This window comes from Canis aureus, unplaced genomic scaffold (assembly GCF_053574225.1).
Source record: "Canis aureus isolate CA01 unplaced genomic scaffold, VMU_Caureus_v.1.0 ptg000241l_RagTag, whole genome shotgun sequence".
In the NCBI taxonomy this organism is placed as follows: domain Eukaryota; kingdom Metazoa; phylum Chordata; class Mammalia; order Carnivora; family Canidae; genus Canis; species Canis aureus.
Genome location: NW_027554503.1, coordinates 1,558 through 22,023, shown reverse-complemented (window position 1 = coordinate 22,023; position 20,466 = coordinate 1,558). Strand labels below are relative to the sequence as shown.

The following is a 20,466-nucleotide window of genomic DNA, read 5'->3' as shown; positions in this document are numbered from 1 at the left end:
TAATCAGCTTATTCTACCTGAATCAACCAAATGATAATACATTGAACCCCTCCTTAATATTTTTCTCTGACTCCCTATCAGCACCGCTACTAGCACTTACAACATGACTTCTACCCCTTATACTTATAGCAAGCCAACACCATTTATCAAAAGAACCCTTAACTCGAAAAAAACTATATATTTCAATACTGATTCTTCTCCAGTTGTTCCTAATTATAACTTTCACCGCCTCTGAACTTATCTTCTTTTACATCCTATTTGAGGCAACACTAATCCCAACCCTGATCATTATTACCCGATGGGGGAATCAAACTGAACGACTAAACGCAGGGCTCTACTTCTTATTTTATACTTTAATAGGATCTCTCCCACTCCTAGTAGCTCTCCTTTACATCCACAATTTCATGGGCTCCCTAAATTTTCTCATAATTCAATACTGAATTCAACCTCTGCCAAACTCCTGATCTAATGTTTTCTTATGATTGGCATGCATGATAGCATTCATAGTAAAGATACCTCTATACGGCCTCCACTTGTGACTACCAAAAGCACACGTAGAGGCCCCTATTGCCGGCTCCATGGTACTTGCCGCCGTACTCCTGAAATTAGGAGGCTATGGCATGATACGAATTACAACCCTACTAAACCCCCTGACCAACTTCATAGCGTATCCTTTCATAATATTATCTCTATGAGGCATAATCATAACAAGCTCTATCTGTCTCCGTCAAACAGATCTAAAATCCCTAATTGCATACTCCTCAGTTAGTCATATGGCACTCGTTATTGTAGCGGTTCTTATTCAAACACCATGAAGTTATATAGGTGCAACAGCCCTAATAATTGCCCATGGTTTAACATCCTCGATGCTATTCTGCTTAGCCAACTCCAATTACGAACGAATCCATAGCCGTACTATGATTCTCGCACGAGGACTTCAAACCCTCCTTCCCCTGATAGCAGCCTGATGGTTATTAGCAAGCCTCACAAATCTGGCTCTTCCTCCAACAATTAATCTTATCGGAGAACTATTTGTAGTGATATCCTCATTCTCATGATCCAACATTACTATTATTCTAATAGGAATTAACATCACCATCACTGCCCTATACTCACTTTATATACTAATCACCACACAGCGTGGTAAATATTCCCACCATATCAAAAATATCAAACCGTCATTCACACGAGAAAATGCCCTAATAACCTTGCATCTACTGCCTCTACTCCTCCTATCCCTTAACCCTAAAATTATTCTCGGTCCCATCTACTGTAAGCATAGTTTAACAAAAACATTAGATTGTGAATCTAATAATAAAAGCTCAAACCTTTTTGCTTACCGAAAAAGTACTGCAAGAACTGCTAACTCATGCTCCCATGTATAAGAACATGGCTTTTTCAACTTTTATAGGATAGAAGTAATCCATTGGTCTTAGGAACCAAAAAATTGGTGCAACTCCAAATAAAAGTAATAAATATATTTACTTCATGCATAATCACAGCTCTAGTCATTCTTACTTTGCCCATCATTATAACCTCTACTAAACTCTACAAAAATAAGCTATACCCATACTATGTAAAAACCGCTACTTCTTACGCATTCATAATTAGCATAATTCCCACAATAATATTCATCTACTCAGGACAGGAAACAATTGTTTCAAACTGACATTGAATAACAATCCAGACCATAAAACTATCCATGAGTTTTAAATTAGACTACTTCTCAATAATCTTTGTGCCCGTAGCCCTTTTTGTCACGTGGTCTATTATAGAGTTTTCTATATGATATATACACTCCGATCCTTATATTAACCGATTTTTCAAGTATCTTCTCTTATTTCTTATTACTATAATAGTCTTAGTCACCGCAAACAACATATTCCAACTATTCATTGGCTGAGAAGGAGTTGGCATTATATCATTTTTACTTATTGGATGATGATACGGCCGAACCGATGCAAATACAGCTGCCCTACAAGCTATCCTCTATAACCGTATTGGAGATGTAGGCTTCATTATAACCATAGCATGGTTTCTATTGAACTTAAACACATGAGACCTTCAACAAATCTTTATTACAACAAACGATAATTTTAATTTGCCGCTACTTGGCTTACTATTAGCAGCTACCGGTAAATCTGCTCAATTCGGCTTACATCCCTGACTCCCCTCAGCCATAGAAGGCCCCACTCCTGTATCAGCCCTACTTCACTCAAGCACAATAGTTGTAGCAGGAGTATTTCTTCTTATCCGCTTTCATCCACTAATAGAGCATAATCAAACTATTCAAACCCTCACTTTATGCTTAGGGGCTATTACTACACTATTTACTGCAATCTGCGCTCTTACACAGAACGATATCAAAAAAATTGTAGCGTTCTCTACCTCAAGCCAACTAGGCCTAATAATAGTAACAATTGGCATTAACCAGCCTTACCTAGCCTTCTTACACATCTGCACTCACGCATTTTTTAAAGCTATGTTATTCATATGTTCAGGGTCAATTATCCACAGCCTAAACGATGAACAAGACATTCGAAAGATAGGTGGCCTATTTAAAGTCCTTCCCTTCACCACAACTTCCCTGATTGTCGGAAGCCTCGCATTAACAGGCATACCTTTCCTTACAGGATTCTACTCCAAAGACCTGATCATCGAGTCCGCTAACACGTCGAATACCAACGCCTGAGCCCTCTTAATTACACTCGTTGCCACATCCCTAACCGCTGCCTACAGCACCCGAATTATATTCTTCGCTCTACTAGGCCAGCCCCGCTTCTCCCCTATAATCCTTATCAACGAGAATAATCCTCTCCTAATTAACTCTATTAAACGACTCCTTATCGGAAGTGTATTTGCAGGATACATTATCTCCCACAGCATCACACCCACCACCATCCCACAGATAACTATGCCTCATTATCTAAAAATGATAGCCCTTGCAGTAACTATCTTGGGTTTCATCCTGGCACTAGAACTAAACCTTACCATACAAGGACTCAAATTTAACTATCCATCTAATTACTTTAAATTTTCCACCCTCCTTGGCTATTATCCAACCATTATGCACCGCCTCACACCTAAAACAAGTTTAACCATCAGCCAGAAATCAGCATCTATACTTCTGGACTCCATCTGACTAGAAAACATCCTACCCAAATCAATCTCGTATTTCCAAATAAAATCTTCTACCCTTATTTCAAATCAAAAGGGTCTCATCAAGCTCTATTTCCTATCGTTCATACTAACTATAATTCTCAGCCTACTAATCCTTAATTACCACGGGTAACTTCCATGATAACCAACACACCAGTTAACAGCGACCAACCTGTAACAATCACCAACCAGGTTCCATAACTATATAAAGCCGCAATACCCATAGCCTCTTCACTAAAAAACCCAGAGTCCCCCGTATCATAAATTACCCAATCCCCTATTCCATTAAACTTTAATACTACCTCCACCTCATCATCCTTCAAAATATAGCAAGCAGTCAACAACTCAGACAATAGACCAGTAATAAAAGCCGCTAGAACAGCCTTATTTGAAACTCACACCTCAGGGTATTGCTCAGTAGCCATAGCAGTTGTATAACCAAATACTACTAATATACCCCCCAAATAAATTAAAAACACTATCAGCCCTAAAAAAGAACCCCCAAAATTCAGAACAATCGCACAACCAATCCCACCGCTAATAATTAGCACAAGCCCACCATAAATAGGAGATGGTTTAGTGGCAAAACCCACAAAACTCATCACAAAAACGATACTTAAAATAAATACAATGTATGTTATCATTATTCCTACATGGAATTTAACCATGACTAATGACATGAAAAATCATCGTTGTATTTCAACTATAAGAACATTAATGACCAACATTCGAAAAACCCACCCACTAGCCAAAATTGTCAACAATTCATTCATTGACCTCCCAGCGCCATCTAACATCTCTGCTTGATGGAATTTCGGGTCCTTATTAGGAGTATGCTTGATTCTACAGATTCTAACAGGTTTATTTCTAGCTATACACTACACATCGGACACGGCCACAGCTTTTTCATCGGTCACCCACATCTGTCGAGACGTTAACTACGGCTGAATTATCCGCTATATACATGCAAATGGCGCTTCCATATTCTTCATCTGCCTATTCATACATGTGGGACGAGGCCTATACTATGGATCCTATGTATTCATAGAAACATGAAACATTGGAATTGTACTACTATTCGCAACCATAGCCACAGCATTCATAGGCTATGTACTGCCGTGAGGACAAATATCATTTTGAGGGGCAACTGTAATCACTAACCTTCTCTCCGCCATCCCCTATATCGGAACCAACTTAGTAGAGTGAATCTGAGGTGGCTTCTCAGTAGACAAAGCAACCTTAACACGATTCTTTGCATTTCATTTTATCTTTCCATTCATCATCGCAGCTCTAGCAATAGTACACCTCCTATTTCTACACGAAACCGGATCCAACAACCCCTCAGGAATCACATCAGACTCAGACAAAATTCCGTTTCACCCCTACTACACAATTAAAGATATCCTAGGAATCCTACTCCTGCTCCTAGTCTTAATATCACTAGTTTTATTTTCACCAGACCTATTAGGAGATCCAGACAACTACACCCCTGCAAACCCCCTAAACACCCCTCCACATATCAAACCTGAATGATACTTCCTATTCGCCTATGCCATCCTACGATCTATCCCTAATAAATTAGGAGGTGTACTCGCCCTAGTATTCTCCATCCTAATTTTAGCATTCATTCCATTCCTCCACACATCTAAGCAACGCAGTATAATATTCCGACCCCTCAGCCAATGCCTATTCTGACTTTTAGTCGCCGATCTTCTCACTTTAACTTGGATTGGAGGACAGCCAGTTGAACACCCTTTCATCATTATCGGACAGGTCGCCTCAATTCTATATTTCACCATCCTATTGATTCTAATGCCAACAATTAGCGTTATCGAAAATAATCTTCTAAAATGAAGAGTCTTTGTAGTATAATCATTACCTTGGTCTTGTAAACCAAAAATGGAGAGTAGTCGCCCTCCCTAAGACTCAAGGAAGAAGCTCTTGCTCCACCATCAGCACCCAAAGCTGAAATTCTTCTTAAACTATTCCCTGACACCCCCTACATTCATATATTGGACCACCTCTACTGTGCTATGTCAGTATCTCCAAAAAATCCTTCTTTCCCTCCCCTATGTACGTCGTGCATTAATGGCTTGCCCCATGCATATAAGCATGTACATGATATTATATCTTTACATAGGACATGTCTAGTCCAATTCCACAACCCATTGATCCTCAACAGTAACTAGATGCATATCACTTAGTCCAATAAGGGCTTAATCACCATGCCTCGAGAAACCATCAATCCTTGCCTGTAATGTCACTCTTCTCGCTCCGGGCCCATGCTAATGTGGGGGTTACTATCATGAAACTATACCTGGCATCTGGTTCTTACCTCAGGGCCATGACTCTATTTATTCCAATCCTACTAATTCTCGCAAATGGGACATCTCGATGGACTAGTGACTAATCAGCCCATGATCACACATAACTGTGGTGTCATGCATTTGGTATCTTTTATTTTTAGGGGGGGAATCTGCTATCACTCATCTATGACCGCAACGGCACTAACTCTAACTTATCTTCTGCTCTCAGGGAATATGCCCGTCGCGGCCCTAATGCAGTCAAATAACTTGTAGCTGGACTTATTCATTATCATTTATCAACTCACGCATAAAATCAAGGTGCTATTCAGTCAATGGTTTCAGGACATATAATTCTAGGACACACGTGTGTACACGTACGTACACGTGTGTACACGTACGTACACGTGTGTACACGTACGTACACGTGTGGTACACGTACGTACACGTGTGTACACGTACGTACACGTGTGTACACGTACGTACACGTGTGTACACGTACGTACACGTGTGTACACGTACGTACACGTGTACACGTACGTACACGTGTGTACACGTACGTACACGTGTGTACACGTACGTACACGTGTGTACACGTACGTACACGTGTGTACACGTACGTACACGTGTGTACACGTACGTACACGTGTGTACACGTACGTACACGTGTGTACACGTACGTACACGCGCAAGACATTAAGTTAACTTATACAAACCCCCCTTACCCCCCATAAACTCATGTCATCTATTATACACTTATTTATGTCCTGCCAAACCCCAAAAACAGGACTAAGTGCATACAATACTCACAAGCTTTATTTAAATTGTATACAAATGTATTGCTACTCTAGTTAACTTAACACAACAGTCTTACACGCATTCGATCTCGTGGTCTATCTATAGATAGCATCCCCTTTTTTTTTCCTCTCATATTTACTATGTATTTTATTTATTATACACACTACAATTTCAGTATAAGTTAATGTAGCTTAATTAATAAAGCAAGGCACTGAAAATGCCAAGATGAGTCGCACGACTCCATAAACACAAAGGTTTGGTCCTAGCCTTCCTATTAGTTCTTAGTAGACTTACACATGCAAGTCTCCACGCCCCAGTGAGAATGCCCTTAAAATCAGCAGTGATCTAAAGGAGCAGGTATCAAGCACACTCTTAAGTAGCTCATAACACCTTGCTAAGCCACACCCCCACGGGATACAGCAGTGATAAAAATTAAGCCATAAACGAAAGTTTGACTAAGCCATACTAAAAAGGGTTGGTAAATTTCGTGCCAGCCACCGCGGTCATACGATTAACCCAAACTAATAGGCCCACGGCGTAAAGCGTGTTTAAGATACCTTTGCACTAAAGTTAAAACTTAACTAAGCCGTAAAAAGCTACAGTTACCATAAAATAGACCACGAAAGTGACTTTATAATAATCTGACTACACGATAGCTAAGACCCAAACTGGGATTAGATACCCCACTATGCTTAGCCCTAAACATAGATAATTTTACAACAAAATAATTCGCCAGAGGACTACTAGCAATAGCTTAAAACTCAAAGGACTTGGCGGTGCTTTATATCCCTCTAGAGGAGCCTGTTCTATAATCGATAAACCCCGATAAACCTCACCACCCTTTGCTAATTCAGTCTATATACCGCCATCTTCAGCAAACCCTCAAAAGGTAGAATAGTAAGCACAATCATTTTACATAAAAAAGTTAGGTCAAGGTGTAACTTATGGGGTGGGAAGAAATGGGCTACATTTTCTACCCAAGAACATTCCACGAACGTTTTTATGAAATTAAAAACTGAAGGAGGATTTAGTAGTAAATTAAGAATAGAGAGCTTAATTGAATAGGGCCATGAAGCACGCACACACCGCCCGTCACCCTCCTCAAGTAATAAGACACAACCATAACCATATTAACTTAACTAAGACACAAGAGGAGACAAGTCGTAACAAGGTAAGCATACCGGAAGGTGTGCTTGGATTAATCAAAGTGTAGCTTAACTAAAGCGTCTGGCCTACACCCAGAAGATTTCATTACTTATGACCACTTTGAACAAAAGCTAGCCCAACTAACCCCAAACTTAAGTATCACAGACATATAAAGTAAAACATTTAGTTAAATAATAAAAGTATAGGAGATAGAAATTTTAATTGGAGCGATAGAGATAGTACCGTAAGGGAATGATGAAAGACATCTTAACAGTATTAAACAGCAAAGATTACCCCTTTTACCTTTTGCATAATGAACTAGCCAGAAACGACTTAACAAAGAGAACTTAAGCTAAGCTCCCCGAAACCAGACGAGCTACCCATAAACAATCTAAAAGGATCAACTCATCTATGTAGCAAAATAGTGAGAAGATTTGTGGGTAGAGGTGAAAAGCCTAACGAGCCTGGTGATAGCTGGTTGCCCACAAACAGAATTTTAGTTCAACTTTAAATTTACCTAAAAAAAACAAAATTTTAATGTAAATTTAAAATATAGTCTAAGAAGGTACAGCTTCTTAGAATCAGGATACAACCTTTATTAGAGAGTATATACTAACATCACCATAGTTGGCTTAAAAGCAGCCACCAATTGAGAAAGCGTTCCAGCTCAACAAACAATATAACTTAATCCCAATCATATTACATCAACTCCTAATTATACCTCCTGGGCCATTCTATTTAAATATAGAAGCAACAATGCTAGTATGAGTAACAAGAACTATTTTCTCCCCGCATAAGCTTATATCAGAAACGGATAGACCACTGATAGTTAACAATCTGATAATATCAACCCAAAAATGAAATACTTATCTACCCTATTGTTAACCCAACACAGGCATGCATTTAAGGAAAGATTAAAAGGAGTAAAAGGAACTCGGCAAACACAAACCCCGCCTGTTTACCAAAAACATCACCTCCAGCATTTCTAGTATTGGAGGCACTGCCTGCCCAGTGACACTTGTTTAACGGCCGCGGTATCCTGACCGTGCAAAGGTAGCATAATCATTTGTTCTCTAAATAAGGACTTGTATGAATGGCCACACGAGGGTTTAACTGTCTCTTATTCCCAATCAGTGAAATTGACCTTCCCGTGAAGAGGCGGGAATGCCACAATAAGACGAGAAGACCCTATGGAGCTTTAATTAACTAACCCAAACTTATGGATACTAAATACCTACAAGGCATAACATTACACCATTATTGTGGGTTAGCAATTTAGGTTGGGGTGACCTCGGAATATAAAAAAACTCCCGAGTGATTAAAATTTAGACCCACAAGTCAAAATATAACATCACTTATTGATCCAATAATTTTTGATCAACGGAACAAGTTACCCTAGGGATAACAGCGCAATCCTATTCAAGAGTCCATATCGACAATAGGGTTTACGACCTCGATGTTGGATCAGGACATCCTAATGGTGCAGCAGCTATTAAGGGTTCGTTTGTTCAACGATTAAAGTCCTACGTGATCTGAGTTCAGACCGGAGTAATCCAGGTCGGTTTCTATCTATTATATAACCTCCCCCAGTACGAAAGGACAAGGGATGTAAGGCCTACCTCACAAAGGCGCCTTAAAACTAATAGATGAAGTCAACTCAATCTAACCAGTTTATCTCCTCATAAGCCCGAGAAAAGGGGCTTTGTTAGGGTGGCAGAGCCCGGTAACTGCGTAAAACTTAAACCTTTATTATCAGAGGTTCAATTCCTCTCCCTAACAAAATGTTCTTTATCAACATTATCTCTCTTATCATCCCAATCCTTCTTGCCGTAGCCTTCCTCACCCTCGTTGAACGAAAAGTCTTAGGCTACATACAACTTCGAAAAGGGCCTAATATCGTAGGCCCCTACGGCCTCCTTCAACCAATCGCAGATGCAGTAAAACTCTTCACAAAAGAACCTCTACGACCACTTACATCCTCCATATCAATATTCATTCTAGCCCCCATTCTAGCTCTATCACTAGCCCTAACTATATGAATCCCTCTCCCAATGCCCTACCCACTCATTAATATAAACTTAGGAGTCCTATTCATACTAGCAATATCAAGTCTCGCCGTATACTCCATCCTTTGGTCAGGATGAGCCTCAAACTCCAAATACGCTCTAATCGGAGCCCTCCGAGCAGTAGCTCAAACAATCTCATATGAAGTAACACTAGCAATCATTCTCCTATCAGTCCTCCTAATAAACGGGTCATTTACACTATCCACACTAATTATCACCCAAGAACATATATGACTAATCTTTCCGGCCTGGCCCCTAGCCATGATATGATTCATTTCTACTCTAGCAGAAACTAACCGAGCCCCCTTCGACTTAACTGAAGGAGAATCCGAACTAGTTTCTGGATTTAACGTAGAGTATGCAGCGGGTCCTTTTGCCCTATTCTTTCTAGCAGAGTACGCAAATATCATTATAATAAATATCCTCACAACAATTCTATTCTTCGGTGCATTCCACAACCCATTTATACCAGAACTCTACTCTATTAACTTCACTATAAAAACCCTCTTACTAACTATCTGCTTCCTATGAATTCGAGCATCATACCCTCGATTCCGCTATGATCAATTAATACACTTATTGTGAAAAAATTTTCTACCCCTAACTTTAGCCCTATGCATATGACATGTTGCCTTACCCATTATTACCGCGAGTATCCCACCCCAAACATAAGAAATATGTCTGATAAAAGAGTTACTTTGATAGAGTAAATAATAGAGGTTTAAATCCTCTTATTTCTAGAATAATAGGCTTCGAACCTAATCTTAAGAATTCAAAGATCTTCGTGCTACCAAACTTACACTATATTCTACAGTAAGGTCAGCTAAATTAAGCTATCGGGCCCATACCCCGAAAATGTTGGTTTATACCCTTCCCGTACTAATAAAACCCCCTATTCTCACTATTATTATAGCAACTATCATGGCAGGGACCATAATCGTCATACTAAGCTCGCACTGATTACTGATCTGAATTGGATTCGAAATAAACATGCTAGCCATCATCCCTATCCTCATAAAAAAGTATAATCCACGAGCCATAGAAGCCTCTACAAAATATTTTCTTACACAAGCTACTGCCTCAATATTACTAATAATAGGAGTCACCATTAACCTTCTTTACTCCGGCCAATGAGTAATCTCAAAAATCTCAAACCCCATCGCATCCATCATAATAACCACCGCCCTAACAATAAAACTAGGCCTATCTCCATTCCACTTCTGAGTTCCCGAAGTAGCACAAGGAGTAACACTTATATCAGGAATAATCCTACTAACATGACAAAAAATCGCACCTATATCCATCCTATATCAAATCTCCCCATCAATTAACACCAACCTTCTTATACTAATAGCCCTCGCATCCGTTCTAGTAGGAGGCTGAGGCGGACTAAATCAAACTCAACTACGAAAAATCATAGCATACTCCTCCATTGCCCACATAGGCTGAATAGCCGCTATCATTATTTACAACCCTACAATAATAATCCTAAACTTAACTTTATATATTCTAATAACACTATCTACCTTCATACTATTCATATTAAACTCATCCACCACAACCTTATCCTTATCCCACATATGAAATAAATTTCCCCTAATCACCTCCATAATCTTAATCTTAATATTATCCCTAGGAGGACTACCCCCATTATCTGGCTTCATCCCTAAATGAATAATTATTCAAGAATTAACAAAAAATAACATAATTATTATTCCAACACTAATAGCCATCACCGCTCTACTTAACTTATATTTCTACCTGCGACTCACATATAGCACCGCACTTACCATATTCCCGTCCACAAATAACATAAAAATAAAATGACAATTCGAGTACACAAAAAAGGCAACCCTACTACCCCCCTTAATCATTATCTCAACTATACTACTCCCGCTAACACCTATATTATCAGTCTTGGACTAGGAGTTTAGGTTAGACCAGACCAAGAGCCTTCAAAGCTCTAAGCAAGTGCTATACACTTAACCCCTGACCAAATCACCTCTAAGGGCTGCAAGAATCTATCTTACATCAATTGAATGCAAATCAAACACTTTAATTAAGCTAAGCCCTCCCTAGATTGGTGAGCTTCTACCTCACGAAATTTTAGTTAACAGCTAAATACCCTAGTAACTGGCTTCAATCTACCTTCTCCCGCCGCGTAGAAAAAAAAGGCGGGAGAAGCCCCGGCGGCGTCTAGGCTGCTTCTTTGAATTTGCAATTCAATATGAAAATTCACCACAGAGCTTGGCAAAAAGAGGACTTAAACCTCTATTTTTAGATTTACAGTCTAATGCTTTTATCAGCCATTTTACCTATGTTCATTAACCGATGACTGTTCTCTACTAATCACAAAGATATTGGTACTTTATACTTACTATTTGGAGCATGAGCCGGCATAGTAGGCACTGCCTTGAGCCTCCTCATCCGAGCCGAACTAGGTCAGCCCGGTACTTTACTAGGCGACGATCAAATTTATAACGTCGTCGTAACCGCCCATGCTTTCGTAATAATCTTCTTCATAGTCATGCCCATTATAATTGGGGGCTTTGGAAACTGACTAGTGCCATTAATAATTGGTGCTCCGGACATGGCATTCCCCCGAATAAATAACATGAGCTTCTGACTTCTTCCTCCATCTTTTCTTCTACTATTAGCATCTTCTATGGTAGAAGCAGGTGCAGGAACGGGGTGGACCGTTTACCCCCCACTGGCTGGCAATCTGGCCCATGCAGGAGCATCCGTTGATCTTACAATTTTCTCCTTACATTTAGCCGGAGTCTCTTCTATTTTAGGGGCAATTAATTTCATTACTACTATTATCAACATAAAACCCCCTGCAATATCCCAGTATCAAACCCCCCTATTTGTATGATCAGTACTAATTACAGCAGTTCTACTCCTACTATCCCTGCCTGTACTGGCTGCTGGAATTACAATACTTTTAACAGACCGTAATCTTAATACGACATTTTTCGATCCCGCTGGAGGAGGAGACCCTATCCTATATCAACACTTATTCTGATTCTTCGGACATCCTGAAGTTTACATTCTTATCCTGCCAGGGTTCGGAATAATTTCTCACATTGTCACTTACTACTCAGGGAAAAAAGAGCCTTTCGGCTATATAGGAATAGTATGGGCAATAATATCTATTGGGTTTTTAGGCTTTATCGTATGAGCTCACCATATGTTTACTGTAGGAATAGACGTAGACACACGAGCATACTTCACATCCGCCACTATAATTATCGCTATTCCAACAGGAGTAAAAGTATTTAGTTGACTGGCAACACTTCACGGAGGCAATATTAAATGATCTCCAGCTATGCTATGAGCTTTAGGGTTTATTTTCTTATTCACAGTAGGCGGGCTAACAGGCATTGTCCTAGCTAATTCGTCCTTAGACATCGTTCTTCATGATACGTATTATGTTGTAGCTCATTTTCACTATGTGCTCTCAATGGGAGCAGTTTTTGCCATTATGGGAGGATTTGCCCACTGATTCCCCTTATTCTCAGGTTATACTCTTAACGATACTTGAGCAAAGATTCACTTTACAATTATATTTGTGGGAGTAAATATAACTTTCTTCCCTCAGCATTTCCTAGGTTTATCCGGAATACCTCGTCGGTACTCTGACTATCCAGATGCATATACCACCTGAAATACCGTCTCCTCTATAGGATCGTTTATCTCGCTTACAGCGGTGATGCTTATAATTTTTATAATCTGAGAGGCCTTTGCATCCAAACGAGAAGTTGCTATAGTAGAACTTACTACAACTAATATTGAATGACTACATGGATGTCCCCCTCCATATCACACGTTCGAAGAACCTACATATGTAATCCAAAAATAAGAAAGGAAGGAATCGAACCCCCTAAAATTGGTTTCAAGCCAATGTCATAACCACTATGTCTTTCTCAATCAGGAGGTATTAGTAAAATATTACATAACTTTGTCAAGGTTAAATTATAGGTGAAACCCCTATATACCTCTATGGCGTACCCATTTCAACTCGGATTACAGGACGCAACCTCCCCTATTATAGAGGAGCTACTTCATTTTCATGACCATACACTAATAATTGTATTCTTAATCAGTTCTTTAGTTCTCTACATCATTTCCCTAATATTGACTACAAAATTAACTCATACAAGCACAATAGACGCACAGGAAGTAGAAACAGTATGAACTATCCTACCCGCCATTATCCTAATCCTAATCGCTCTACCTTCCCTCCGAATCCTTTATATAATAGACGAAATCAATAACCCCTCTTTAACCGTGAAAACAATAGGCCACCAATGATACTGAAGCTATGAATATACTGATTATGAAGACTTAAACTTTGACTCCTACATAATCCCAACACAAGAATTAAAGCCAGGAGAACTCCGACTATTAGAAGTAGACAACCGAGTTGTCCTCCCAATAGAAATAACCATCCGAATACTTATTTCTTCAGAAGACGTTTTGCATTCATGAGCTGTTCCATCACTAGGTCTAAAAACTGACGCTATTCCAGGACGACTAAACCAAACCACCCTTATAGCCATACGACCGGGACTGTATTATGGCCAGTGCTCTGAAATCTGCGGATCTAACCATAGCTTTATACCCATTGTTCTTGAAATAGTCCCCCTATCTTATTTTGAAACCTGATCTGCCTTAATAGTATAACCTAGACTAGACTTACTCATTAAGAAGCTATAAAGCATTAACCTTTTAAGTTAAAGACTGGGAGTTTTAACCTCCCCTTAATGAAATGCCACAGCTAGACACATCCACCTGATTTATTATAATCTTTTCAATATTTCTCACCCTCTTCATTCTATTCCAACTAAAAATTTCAAATCACCACTACCCGGAAAACCCAATAACCAAGTCTACTAAAATCACTAGTCAACATAATCCTTGAGAAAACAAATGAACGAAAATTTATTCGCCTCTTTCGCTGCCCCCTCAATAATAGGTCTCCCTATTGTAGTACTGATCGTCATATTCCCTTCCATTTTATTCCCAGCACCCAATCGCCTAATCAATAATCGGTTAATCTCCATTCAGCAATGATTAATTCAATTAACATCAAAACAAATACTAGCAATTCATAATCAAAAGGGACGAACCTGAGCTCTCATACTTATATCACTAATTCTATTCATTGGTTCAACTAACCTACTTGGACTACTACCCCACTCATTTACGCCCACGACACAACTCTCTATAAACCTCGGAATAGCAATCCCCCTATGAGCAGGGACAGTAATTACCGGTTTCCGCTATAAGACCAAAGCATCCTTGGCACACTTTCTACCCCAAGGCACCCCTCTTCCCCTAATTCCAATACTAGTAATCATCGAAACTATTAGTCTATTCATTCAACCCATAGCTCTAGCCGTTCGATTAACCGCCAATATTACTGCAGGACACCTCCTAATCCATTTGATTGGAGGGGCTACCTTAGCTCTTATTAATATTAGCGCGACCACAGCTTTCATCACTTTTATTATTTTAATTCTATTTACGATTCTAGAGTTTGCTGTTGCCTTAATTCAAGCCTATGTCTTTACCTTACTAGTAAGTCTATACTTACATGACAACACCTAATGACCCACCAAACTCACGCTTACCATATAGTTAACCCAAGCCCATGACCGCTAACAGGAGCCCTTTCTGCCCTTCTTATAACATCGGGTCTTATCATATGATTTCACTATAACTCAATATCCCTACTTACATTAGGATTCACAACCAACCTGCTAACCATATACCAGTGATGACGAGATGTGATCCGAGAAGGCACATTCCAAGGACATCACACCCCTATTGTACAAAAAGGACTACGGTACGGAATAGTTCTTTTTATTGTATCAGAAGTATTTTTCTTTGCAGGCTTCTTTTGAGCCTTTTACCATTCCAGCCTAGCCCCTACTCCTGAACTTGGAGGTTGCTGACCTCCCACCGGCATTATTCCTCTTAACCCACTAGAAGTTCCTCTACTCAACACCTCAGTCCTCCTAGCCTCCGGAGTATCTATTACTTGAGCCCATCATAGTTTAATAGAAGGCAATCGTAAACACATACTTCAAGGCCTATTTATTACAATCTCCTTAGGCGTATATTTTACACTATTACAGGCCTCCGAATACTACGAGACATCTTTTACAATCTCCGACGGAGTGTACGGATCTACCTTTTTTATAGCTACTGGGTTTCACGGACTACATGTAATTATTGGCTCCACATTCCTTATCGTGTGCTTTCTCCGACAACTATACTACCACTTCACATCAAACCACCACTTCGGATTTGAAGCCGCTGCATGATATTGACACTTTGTTGATGTAGTCTGACTATTCTTATATGTATCTATTTATTGATGAGGATCCTATTTCTTTAGTATAACTAGTACAATTGACTTCCAATCAGTTAGCTCCAGATCAACCTGGAAAGAAGTAATAAACGTAATACTAACCTTGATAACTAATGTAACCCTAGCGTCCTTACTTGTACTAATCGCATTCTGACTTCCCCAACTAAATATTTATACAGACAAGACAAGCCCCTACGAATGTGGTTTTGACCCCATGGGATCTGCTCGCCTACCTTTCTCTATAAAATTCTTCCTAGTTGCCATCACATTCCTGCTTTTCGACCTAGAAATCGCACTCCTACTCCCACTTCCCTGAGCGTCACAAACCAACAAGTTGACAACAATACTTATCATAGCACTCCTACTAATCTCCCTCCTAGCTGCAAGCCTAGCGTACGAATGAACCGAAAAGGGGCTAGAATGAACCGAATATGATAATTAGTTTAAGCCAAAACAAATGATTTCGACTCATTAGATTATGATTTATCTCATAATTATCATATGTCCATAGTATATATTAATATCTTTCTGGCATTCATTCTTTCTCTAATAGGTATACTTGTTTATCGATCACACCTAATATCATCGCTACTATGCTTAGAGGGCATAATATTATCACTATTTGTAATAATATCTGTAACTATTCTCAACAACCACCTTACATTAGCCAGCATGATACCAATCGTACTACTAGTATTTGCTGCCTGCGAAGCAGCATTAGGACTATCTCTACTAGTTATAGTATCTAACACCTACGGGACTGATTACGTACAAAACCTAAACCTCTTACAATGCTAAAAATTATCATCCCCACTATCATACTGATCCCCCTTACATGAGTATCAAAGCCTAACATAATCTGAATTAACACGACAACATATGGTTTGCTAATCAGCTTAATCAGCTTATTCTACCTGAATCAACCAAATGATAATACATTGAACCCCTCCTTAATATTTTTCTCTGACTCCCTATCAGCACCGCTACTAGCACTTACAACATGACTTCTACCCCTTATACTTATAGCAAGCCAACACCATTTATCAAAAGAACCCTTAACTCGAAAAAAACTATATATTTCAATACTGATTCTTCTCCAGTTGTTCCTAATTATAACTTTCACCGCCTCTGAACTTATCTTCTTTTACATCCTATTTGAGGCAACACTAATCCCAACCCTGATCATTATTACCCGATGGGGGAATCAAACTGAACGACTAAACGCAGGGCTCTACTTCTTATTTTATACTTTAATAGGATCTCTCCCACTCCTAGTAGCTCTCCTTTACATCCACAATTTCATGGGCTCCCTAAATTTTCTCATAATTCAATACTGAATTCAACCTCTGCCAAACTCCTGATCTAATGTTTTCTTATGATTGGCATGCATGATAGCATTCATAGTAAAGATACCTCTATACGGCCTCCACTTGTGACTACCAAAAGCACACGTAGAGGCCCCTATTGCCGGCTCCATGGTACTTGCCGCCGTACTCCTGAAATTAGGAGGCTATGGCATGATACGAATTACAACCCTACTAAACCCCCTGACCAACTTCATAGCGTATCCTTTCATAATATTATCTCTATGAGGCATAATCATAACAAGCTCTATCTGTCTCCGTCAAACAGATCTAAAATCCCTAATTGCATACTCCTCAGTTAGTCATATGGCACTCGTTATTGTAGCGGTTCTTATTCAAACACCATGAAGTTATATAGGTGCAACAGCCCTAATAATTGCCCATGGTTTAACATCCTCGATGCTATTCTGCTTAGCCAACTCCAATTACGAACGAATCCATAGCCGTACTATGATTCTCGCACGAGGACTTCAAACCCTCCTTCCCCTGATAGCAGCCTGATGGTTATTAGCAAGCCTCACAAATCTGGCTCTTCCTCCAACAATTAATCTTATCGGAGAACTATTTGTAGTGATATCCTCATTCTCATGATCCAACATTACTATTATTCTAATAGGAATTAACATCACCATCACTGCCCTATACTCACTTTATATACTAATCACCACACAGCGTGGTAAATATTCCCACCATATCAAAAATATCAAACCGTCATTCACACGAGAAAATGCCCTAATAACCTTGCATCTACTGCCTCTACTCCTCCTATCCCTTAACCCTAAAATTATTCTCGGTCCCATCTACTGTAAGCATAGTTTAACAAAAACATTAGATTGTGAATCTAATAATAAAAGCTCAAACCTTTTTGCTTACCGAAAAAGTACTGCAAGAACTGCTAACTCATGCTCCCATGTATAAGAACATGGCTTTTTCAACTTTTATAGGATAGAAGTAATCCATTGGTCTTAGGAACCAAAAAATTGGTGCAACTCCAAATAAAAGTAATAAATATATTTACTTCATGCATAATCACAGCTCTAGTCATTCTTACTTTGCCCATCATTATAACCTCTACTAAACTCTACAAAAATAAGCTATACCCATACTATGTAAAAACCGCTACTTCTTACGCATTCATAATTAGCATAATTCCCACAATAATATTCATCTACTCAGGACAGGAAACAATTGTTTCAAACTGACATTGAATAACAATCCAGACCATAAAACTATCCATGAGTTTTAAATTAGACTACTTCTCAATAATCTTTGTGCCCGTAGCCCTTTTTGTCACGTGGTCTATTATAGAGTTTTCTATATGATATATACACTCCGATCCTTATATTAACCGATTTTTCAAGTATCTTCTCTTATTTCTTATTACTATAATAGTCTTAGTCACCGCAAACAACATATTCCAACTATTCATTGGCTGAGAAGGAGTTGGCATTATATCATTTTTACTTATTGGATGATGATACGGCCGAACCGATGCAAATACAGCTGCCCTACAAGCTATCCTCTATAACCGTATTGGAGATGTAGGCTTCATTATAACCATAGCATGGTTTCTATTGAACTTAAACACATGAGACCTTCAACAAATCTTTATTACAACAAACGATAATTTTAATTTGCCGCTACTTGGCTTACTATTAGCAGCTACCGGTAAATCTGCTCAATTCGGCTTACATCCCTGACTCCCCTCAGCCATAGAAGGCCCCACTCCTGTATCAGCCCTACTTCACTCAAGCACAATAGTTGTAGCAGGAGTATTTCTTCTTATCCGCTTTCATCCACTAATAGAGCATAATCAAACTATTCAAACCCTCACTTTATGCTTAGGGGCTATTACTACACTATTTACTGCAATCTGCGCTCTTACACAGAACGATATCAAAAAAATTGTAGCGTTCTCTACCTCAAGCCAACTAGGCCTAATAATAGTAACAATTGGCATTAACCAGCCTTACCTAGCCTTCTTACACATCTGCACTCACGCATTTTTTAAAGCTATGTTATTCATATGTTCAGGGTCAATTATCCACAGCCTAAACGATGAACAAGACATTCGAAAGATAGGTGGCCTATTTAAAGTCCTTCCCTTCACCACAACTTCCCTGATTGTCGGAAGCCTCGCATTAACAGGCATACCTTTCCTTACAGGATTCTACTCCAAAGACCTGATCATCGAGTCCGCTAACACGTCGAATACCAACGCCTGAGCCCTCTTAATTACACTCGTTGCCACATCCCTAACCGCTGCCTACAGCACCCGAATTATATTCTTCGCTCTACTAGGCCAGCCCCGCTTCTCCCCTATAATCCTTATCAACGAGAATAATCCTCTCCTAATTAACTCTATTAAACGACTCCTTATCGGAAGTGTATTTGCAGGATACATTATCTCCCACAGCATCACACCCACCACCATCCCACAGATAACTATGCCTCATTATCTAAAAATGATAGCCCTTGCAGTAACTATCTTGGGTTTCATCCTGGCACTAGAACTAAACCTTACCATACAAGGACTCAAATTTAACTATCCATCTAATTACTTTAAATTTTCCACCCTCCTTGGCTATTATCCAACCATTATGCACCGCCTCACACCTAAAACAAGTTTAACCATCAGCCAGAAATCAGCATCTATACTTCTGGACTCCATCTGACTAGAAAACATCCTACCCAAATCAATCTCGTATTTCCAAATAAAATCTTCTACCCTTATTTCAAATCAAAAGGGTCTCATCAAGCTCTATTTCCTATCGTTCATACTAACTATAATTCTCAGCCTACTAATCCTTAATTACCACGGGTAACTTCCATGATAACCAACACACCAGTTAACAGCGACCAACCTGTAACAATCACCAACCAGGTTCCATAACTATATAAAGCCGCAATACCCATAGCCTCTTCACTAAAAAACCCAGAGTCCCCCGTATCATAAATTACCCAATCCCCTATTCCATTAAACTTTAATACTACCTCCACCTCATCATCCTTCAAAATATAGCAAGCAGTCAACAACTCAGACAATAGACCAGTAATAAAAGCCGCTAGAACAGCCTTATTTGAAACTCACACCTCAGGGTATTGCTCAGTAGCCATAGCAGTTGTATAACCAAATACTACTAATATACCCCCCAAATAAATTAAAAACACTATCAGCCCTAAAAAAGAACCCCCAAAATTCAGAACAATCGCACAACCAATCCCACCGCTAATAATTAGCACAAGCCCAC

At 39.3% G+C, this 20,466-nt stretch overlaps 1 long non-coding RNA gene and 1 pseudogene across 1 annotated transcript; one reads left to right on the top strand and one right to left on the bottom strand.

Annotated features, from left to right (window-relative positions):
• Positions 1 to 5,614: 5,614 nt before the first annotated feature.
• On the bottom strand, positions 5,615 to 6,353 carry LOC144309896 (uncharacterized). Its single transcript, XR_013375767.1, has 2 exons — positions 5,890 to 6,353; positions 5,615 to 5,818 (listed from the first exon to the last, which is right to left on the bottom strand). It is a non-coding gene; the product is annotated as an uncharacterized LOC144309896 (long non-coding RNA).
• Positions 6,354 to 6,509: 156 nt separating this feature from the next.
• Positions 6,510 to 7,464, top strand: LOC144309898 (18S ribosomal RNA; annotated as a pseudogene).
• The last annotated feature ends 13,002 nt before the right edge of the window (positions 7,465 to 20,466 follow it).